General features: G+C 47.5%; 1 non-coding gene across 1 annotated transcript; it reads right to left on the reverse strand.

Annotated features, from left to right (window-relative positions):
• Window positions 1–890: 890 nt before the first annotated feature.
• Window positions 891–1,002, reverse strand: LOC136380207 (U6 spliceosomal RNA). The gene has a single exon (XR_010746883.1). It is a non-coding gene; the product is annotated as a U6 spliceosomal RNA (small nuclear RNA).
• Between the last annotated feature and the right edge of the window lie 5,887 nt (window positions 1,003–6,889).

The raw sequence follows: 6,889 nt of genomic DNA on the forward strand, positions 1-6,889 counted from the left end.
CTCTTGCCCTGGCTGGCTCACAGAGGACACTGCCGCCAGACTCCTGGGTGCTCTGCACACTCTTGCCCTGGCTGGCTCACAGAGGACATTGCCGCCAGACTCCTGGGTGCTCTGCACACTCTTGCCCTGGCTGGCTCACAGAGGGCATTGCCCACGTTTCCTGGAGACCCCTCCCACAGGTGTTGGGAATGTCGTGAACTGAGCGCTCTCTGAGGATAGCACGGCCCCTTCATCCCCACTCCGGCACTGGCTCGGGAGTGCCAGGTATGGAGCTAGGCAGGCACTGAAGGGACAGATGTAATCAAGAAAGATGCAGTGTCCCTGCATGCGAGCCGCTGGCAGCCTCACCTGTGACAGTCACTAACACTCAGGGAGCACTCACTCTTCTCTGGGCAGCACTGTTCTGATCTCTTGTCAGCATTGTCTCAATGAGGCCTTAGAAAAACTTTTGGAGTTAAATATTGTTATAATTCCCTTTTTATTTTTTTTAAGATTTTGTTATTGATTTTTTTTTTTTTTTTTTTGAGAGAGGAGAGAGGAGAAGGAGTGGGGGGGAAGTGGGAAGCATCAACTGATAGTAGTTGTTTCTCGTATGTGCCTTGACCCGGCAAGCCCAGGGATTTGAACTGGCCACCTCAATGTTCCAGGTCAAATGCTTTACCCACTGCACCACCACAGGTCAGGCACAATTGCCATTTTATGCTGAAGGAGCTGAGGCTGAGCAGTCTTGGTGACTTGCTGTGGCTGGCAGCCTCTAATATGCCCCAATCACTCCCTCCTGCCGCTCACCTTCTTGGCGTGATCGCTACCATCTCCATATGGGCTGGACTTTTTTGCCTCACTTCTAATGAATAGAATAGGGTAGAAGTAATAGAATGTCACTTTTTAAAAAAAATTTTTAATAGAACCCTGCACGAAATTGCATGTCATCCTTGTGCTGGGGCCATGCTAATCTTCTCTGTATCATTCCAACGTTAGTATATGCGCTGTTGAAACCAGCACAGAATGTCATGTCTGAGACCGGGTCATAAAAAAACAGTGACTTCCATCTTGGGTGCTCTCTCTCACTGTCCCTTGGACACTCACCGTGAGCGAAGCCAGCTGGCAGCTCATACAGTGACGCAGTCCTGTGGAGAGGGACATGTGAGTGGACTCGGAAGCAGCTCCTTTCCCAGCTGAACCTTGAAGTGGCTGCAGCGTCAGATGACATTCTGACACAACCTTGGGAGAGACACTGGACCAGAACATCCAGTGAAGCCACTCCCAGGTCCCGGACCCACAGAAGCTGTCAGATAACAATTGTGTGTTAAGCAGCCAAAGGCTGGGGTGATTTGTTACATAGCAATAGATATCTAATACACTTGCCCATGTTCACACAGCCCACCTGGGTTAGAACTGAAATTTGAACCCAGATATGTCTGACTACGTAAGTCCATTCTCTTAGCCACACTGTGCATTATTTCCCCTCAATCGCAGAAGAAACACAACCAATACTTGAACTGGACTGAGCCTACCTGGAAGTGATGATAAGGCTGACAGTTGAGTAAACTTGGGCAAAATTCTCAACCGTTCCATGCCCCAGTTTCCTTCACCTATAACATGGGGTGCTAATAATACTCAATTTCATAGGGTTATTGTAAGGGTTAGAAGATGTTTTATGTGTGAAGCTCTTAGAACATACTGAACACTCAATATGAGTTAACCATTATTAGTATTAGATTGTATAATATATGTAAATATTAAATTAAATCATAGTTGGCTCAGACCAAGCACCTCTGAAAAATCAGTGGTCTCATTTGCAAAATGGACATAATATTGTCATTCTGGTTGTCAGGACTATGTGAACTAGCACAGTGCCAGGAACCTATGAGAAACTTAATCAATGGAACCCACAACAGGGCTACATTGACAAATGTTCTCAGGGTGGCTCATGGGAGGTGGATGACCAGCAAGTACTCTTACAGTCCAGCCCCTGTGGACCCCACGCACCTGAGACATTCACACTTCCCTGCTCTGAGGCCTGGGAGCTGGCGGGAAGTGTAGGGCAGAATGAGAGTGTGGGGCAGAGAGTGTGTGGTTTGTGGGAAATCCAAAAGAGGCCTAGACCTTCTCCCTCATCCTTAGGAATGTGCTCCCTCAGAGTACTGGCTGCCCTGGCAGCTAATAGGGCCCTCAAGCTCCAATTAGAGGATTATGTTAATAATCCCAAGAAGGAAATTGGTTCCATGAAAATCTCCAGGTCCCCGGGGCTGAAAGGCCAATGAATCCCAGCAGCACAAAAGACACCACCGTTTCTTATTCCAATTGCATCTTTCTTGCCATTGCATGGTTTGTACTCAAAATGCATTCCAAAAGAATAATTATAATAAGTAAATAACACAAAAAAGATGGGCCCACTCTGCTGCCCTATGTGGAAATGTCTGTGAAAATGTGATGACCATTTTTGTTCAAAGATTTGGAGATTTGTGAAACATGTTTGCATAACTTTCTTTGTCAATTTCTTGTTGACTTTTTTGGCATGTCAAAGTGCCAAATATCATAAAGGAGAAAACACTAGCCACATAGCTCACAAAGGATACTAGGACATACTCTTTAAAATGTACAACTACACCCCTGGCCAGGTAGATCTGTTGGTTACAGCTTTGCCCAAAATGCTATAGTTGAGGGTTCAATCCCCTGTCAAGAATCAACCAGTGAATGCATAAAGAAGTAGAACAACAAATCGATGTTTGTCTCTCTCTATCCCTGTCTCTCTAAAAATAAATAAATAAAATATAAATAAAAATGAAAGTGAAAAGTACAACTGCAGAGCAACACAAATGTCATTTTCACTAAAGTCCAACCCCACTGGCTGTGAGCTTCAGGACAGGGAAAGCTTGGGACGTGGTCCCGGCTGGGCAGATCACTTCCCTTCTCTGGATTTTCTCCTGCACAAAGAGTCAGACGTGGATCTGATCATTGAAGTTCTTGGGGGCTATCCTGAGAGGGGTATCACCTCCATATCCATCAGAGGTGCTTCCCTTTTGTTGGTCTCATGTTTTAGGATTCAGAGTCTGATTTGTTTTTGAAAAGGATTTTGGTACTTAGGGAAAAAAAAAAGAGTTGAAAGCTACTGGCCTAGATCATCTACAAGCTCCTGTCTAGTTCTGATATTGTTGATCTGTGTTCTAGAGGAGAGGGAAAGGGGGATAAAAATGGCACAGGAAACATAGGAGTTGGACTGAAAGAAGGCCCTTAACTGCAAAGAGCATCCATTGTGGCCATGAGCATCATGAGAGAAGAGTGGGGAACTTTCACTTGTGGGAATCTCTGAGAACAGCAGAGCTTTGAAACAGGGAGAAACTGTCTTACGCAGGCTGTGGAGCCAAGACGATGCCAGGGCAGGAGGAGCCCACGCTCTGAAATTCCTATGTGGGCTGAGCAACTCCTGGATGGGGACAGGCCCTGCTGACTCCAAGCCAAAGCCTATTTTCCATCTGTAAAGCCAGTAGCCACGGCCACCATCAGAGCCACCTGGCCCGTGCAGGTTCGCATTTGATTCAGACAGACGGTAATGAAACAACGGAGCCAAGAACTGGTGGGCCAAGCTTTAATCCTAGCTTGCACCCAGCGGGAAAGAAATACACACAGTGCGAAAACACTTCCCTTTCCATTCAGGGCTCCCAAAAGTACTGACTTATCCGAGTTTCCTAGAATCAAAGGTTTCTAGCTCACCAGACTTATTCACCTCTGTTTCCCATCTCCTTCTCTCTGCACAAACTCTGCTCTCCTTTCTCTGCTCTCTCCTCTAATGCTAATCTCAGGAACCGAGAGAGAGCAAGCCCCCGGTCTGCCCCACTTTAGAGTGTAGAAATCAAAACTTTTAATCCAATATACAAACAAGGAAGTCTCTGATACAAAGTCACTTAGGGTGGGAAAGGCTTAGTCTTAAAACTAAGCCTTAGCTTAGGGTATAATGACCCTGCCTGCTTACAGCCTGTCCCCCACACCCAATGCAAACTATAAGCGAGCAAACCTATATATCATATTTACAAATTTATTTGACCAACACCATCTTTCTTTCCTTCTACCTGAGTTTATTCCTCCCAGCTTTCCAACCTGAGGTACACATTCAACAAACATCCATGAGCACCAACCATGGGCCCAACACAGTGTGAGTACTGGGGGACAGCTGTGTACAGGCTGGGAGGCCTGCTGTCCCAGAGCTGACCCTCTACAGCAGCGGTTCTCAACCTGTGGGTCGCGACCCTGGCGGGGTCGCCTAAAGCCATCGGAAAATACATAATGCATATCAGGTATTTACATTCCGAATCATAACTGTAGCAAAATTACAGTTATGAAGTAGCCACCAAAATTATTTTTTGGTTTGGGGTCACCACAACATGAGGAACTGTATTGCAGGGTCACGGCATTAGAAAGGATGAGAACCACTGCTCTACAGGGTGTGACAGAACCTGGCTCCAAACTGCACAGTCACTTAGTGACACCAACACTAGGGCTCCCGAGGAGAAGGACGGAGCAACAAGAGCAATTGCAGGGTGTGGGGAAGCAGCTGCATTAGGCTTCCTCGTGGGTTTACCGGCTGCAAGCACTTTGCCTGATTGGTGCATGAGCACATGGCTGTGCCACGTGTGTACAGCCTATGTAAGGCTATGGGTGCTTACTCTCAGGGGGATTGTGGATGGTGGATTGCCTGCCTGCCACTGTGAGGGATCATTTTGCTGTTTCTTTGCCTGAGAGGTGGTTTCCCCTGCCTGTGTGCTCGTCCGCCATTGTGAGACTCTATTAAACGGAATGGCCTGACACTTTCCAGCTCCAGAGTTTTTCTACTGTCTGCTCAAATCCAGTGTGAACCTGCCTGGCCTCGGTCACTGGCATTACATCTGGCACAGTGAGCAGGATAGGGACTGCTTGCTCTAATTCTGGAAGAGTCATTAGTTAGCATGATGTCATCAATATAATGATACATACGAACTGCCTCTGGTTGTTTCCATTTAGCCAGGTCAGCAGCCACCAGTCCATCACACAAGGTGGGGCTATGCAAATAGCCCTGTGGTAACACTGTAAAGGTCCACTGCCGCCCTTTCCAAGTGAAGGCAAATTGGTCTTGACTCTCTGCAGCTATATCAATAAAGAAAAAACCATTAGCCAAAACTGCTATTAAGTGGTATGTCCCCAACTTGTGGCTTAACCGATCCATCAGGTTAGCTATTGAGGGTGCAGCAGCATGCAAAGGGGGAACAATTTTATTAAGTTCCCTGTAATCTACTGTCATTCACCAAGTTCTACCTGGTTTGTGCACAGGCCACACTGGGGAATTGTAAGGGCCGTGTGCTGGCCCGATCACCCTCACCTTTTCTAGTTTGAGGATCATCCCATGATTTCTTCATAGCTGCCTGGCAGGCTGTATTGCTTCATGCTAGTCACACACTGGGGAATGGGTAATTGCAAGGGGGAATGTGCTGCATGTCCTCACAACACTGCCTTTACAACCAGGACTTGCAGGCAGAATTCCCCAGCTGTAATTTCCAACCACAGTTTTGTAAGACATCTACCCCCAAAATATATTCAGGAATAGGAGATACATATACCTTATCTGGTATATGTAGTGGGCAGGATTTGGAGCAGGTTTGTATGAAGCCGCCCATACCCATGAAGGGTGGAATAGAGGAGTAGCTGTTCCCAGTGGCTCTCCTGTTGGGGACTGTGGGCTGGGTGTTTTTTACAATCTTGCGAGAAGAAACCAAGAGCTCTGTGCATGAGGCCATTCAATGAGCTGCAGACTGAGTGGCAACAATGGCTTGAACTGGAGTGAGTGCTGGAGGAGGAGGTCAACCAGGTTCAAGAGCTGCAGTGAGAGGTGCAAGCTGAGCATGAACAGTACCTGGAACTGGAGCAATCTCTGGAGAAGGAACTGTGGGTTCGTGAGTTGAAGTTTGCCCTGAAAGTGGAACATTGTGAGTGACAGCTGTTGGAGAAATAACTGTGGATTCAAGAGCTTCAGCTTCAGGCTGAGAGCCAGCAGCAGCAGGGACCGAAAGAAGGAGCGCAGCATCCATGCCAGCGGAGTGGCTCTGAGCTGGCGGGAGCAAGCGTTTCCAACTCCTCTTCTGAGGATGAGAAGATGCAGGCTGAAGCTGCTGTCCACAGACTGAGAGCCTGGCCAGTGGTCATCCAGAAGGTAAAAATCCAGCAGCCAAGAGTTCCTCAGGGGCAGGTACAACCCCCTCCCCAGGTAGTGGAGCACTCCATGGTCTGGCCCTACACCCAGGCAATGCTGATGGAGTTGGGGGTGAAATTCAGGCAGAAACCCACAGAGCCCCTGGCAGCCGGGTTTCTGCAGTTGTGGGACACAGGGGTGGATGGCATCATGCTCTCTGGAACAGAGATGGACTGTAAGGCTGTGAGGGCTGCTGCCCGTGCTGCCCCCTGACTAACAGGAGAAATAGGCTTGTAAATGTTACCTGAACACAAATGTGGGTAGGTTTGATTGTGTCCAGGGCAGATAGGTAGAAATTAGACAGCAAGCCTAATAAAATCTTGTTGGAGCTTTGGCAGCAGCCTGAGTCAGAACAGAGGTTCCAGCTGCTGAAAAAGCAAGGAAAGTGGGTGGCCCTGGCATCTGCCAAGAAAATGGCTGGCACTTGGGTTGCAAGGTTGCAAGATTACTTGGTGGAGACAGCTGATGGAGAGGAGGATCCCCAAGACCCATTATCCCAGTTTGAATAGGGCAGTGGTCGGCATACTCATTAGTCAGCAGAGCCAAATATCAACAGTACAACAATTGAAAGTTCTTTTGAGAGCCAAATTTTTTTAAACTTAAAGTATATAGGTAGGTACACTGTTATTAACTTAATTAGGGTACTCCTAAGCTGGCCTTTGCTAAAAA

This window comes from Saccopteryx leptura, chromosome 8, assembly GCF_036850995.1.
Source record: "Saccopteryx leptura isolate mSacLep1 chromosome 8, mSacLep1_pri_phased_curated, whole genome shotgun sequence".
In the NCBI taxonomy this organism is placed as follows: Eukaryota; Metazoa; Chordata; class Mammalia; order Chiroptera; family Emballonuridae; genus Saccopteryx; species Saccopteryx leptura.